The sequence below is a fragment of the Acyrthosiphon pisum genome, chromosome X, assembly GCF_005508785.2.
Source record: "Acyrthosiphon pisum isolate AL4f chromosome X, pea_aphid_22Mar2018_4r6ur, whole genome shotgun sequence".
NCBI lineage: Eukaryota > Metazoa > Arthropoda > Insecta > Hemiptera > Aphididae > Acyrthosiphon > Acyrthosiphon pisum.
Genome location: NC_042493.1, coordinates 26,344,617 through 26,346,379, shown reverse-complemented (window position 1 = coordinate 26,346,379; position 1,763 = coordinate 26,344,617).

Sequence of the window (1,763 nt, the reverse complement as noted above, 5' to 3'; positions counted from 1 at the left end):
TTGACGCAGAAATTAAAATATGGCTAGCTAAATGGAAAAATGTATCTGATAGAGACCGTCCAACTATTTGTCTGCAATGTCTTATGATTTTTTCCCAAACATTCACAGTCTTTTGACAATTATGGCACATTACCTGTTACAACTGCTACTGCTGAACGGTCATCTCAACTCTACGGAGACTTAAAACATACTTACGAAATAATATGGGAGAAACGAGACTTACTGGATTGGCTTTACTAAATATATACCGAAATGTTGATTTAAATGTGGAAGAAATTATCGATAGATTTGCAATGTTACCACGAAAATCGGATTTTATACTTTAGTTTGTATTTTTATTTTATATAAAATATATAAATTGTTTGATTTTTTTCTTCTATCTATACTTAAAATGTTAATATACCTAAGTAATTGTATGTGCATATAATAATCAAATACATTTCTGTTCTGTTTATAATACATATTATTTAAAGTTTTATTTATTTTTATTACTATTATTATTCCTAATATTCCTATTTCCTAAATATACTTACTTTTGAACATTGAACAAATGACATACATAATAAAGTTTGAAAATGTAGCATAATAATTAAAAAATTAAAAATAATGAGTAAGTAGGAAGACATTGTTTTATTATGTTGCTGTACAATTTGTATTGCTATATTTTGTAAGCCCCCCCCCCCCCAAATTTTATTCTGTATACGTGCCTGGTATGTTATACATTTATAATTAAGTGACAACTAAAACAAACATCCTTAAAATGTCCTATTAACATAGCAATGTGATGTTCTGTTCTGTATGCAACCCAAAACATACATCGCAGAGATGTTAGGTAACATCAAGTGTTTAGTGGGAGCTGTCTGATGCAACCTTTTTATACTCAACATCAGTAAATACATTTGTATTGGTAGACTTTTCAACAACTTCTGTTAAAACCATACACAAATATATTTATTTATTTATAGTAGTTATATACTAGTCACCAACGAACTGATAATAGCGTCATGGAAAAATTCTAATAATAATATAGAAATGGCTATGGTGTGTTCGTAGAAGTCCATTTAGTCACTTTATATCTATACAGTTCCATCTTACTCGGGTGACAGCCGATATAATATAATAATATATTTATACATATATAATTATAATATTATATATAATATAATGTGGATTTTCAACCTAAACATCCCAAAAACGACCTATTAACATTGCAAGGCGATGTTCCTTAGAAGTTGAGTTTGTAACGTTGATGGTAGGTATGTTATAAATTTATAATTAAGTGACAACTAAAACAAAACATCCTTAAATGTCCTATTAACATAGCAATGTGATGTTCTGTAGGCAACCCAAAACATACATCGCAGAGATGTTAGGCAACATCAAATGATTAGTGGATTAATTTCGTTTAATGAAACACCTTACAGTATAGTATTAATGTTCAGTAATTGTTTCCAGTCTTTGTTTTTCAAAATAACACGAATTTATTAGTTTACCCGAAATATTTCAGTTGCAATATCTTCATTAGCTTCATTTAACTTTTTTTCTGCATCTAAGACAAAATGTATACATGTTGTCAACGATTCACCTAAAATTCTATATATAATTTAGTATTATGAAGTTAAATTGTTTAAATACTTTGTTAAAAGTTACCTTTTCCCTCTAATGTTGAAATAATATCTGGTAGAAATCCAAAGTTGGTTGAAATATACACAATATTTGATTGAAAAGATACATTTTGAAATAGTTGTTTCACTACTTTAACA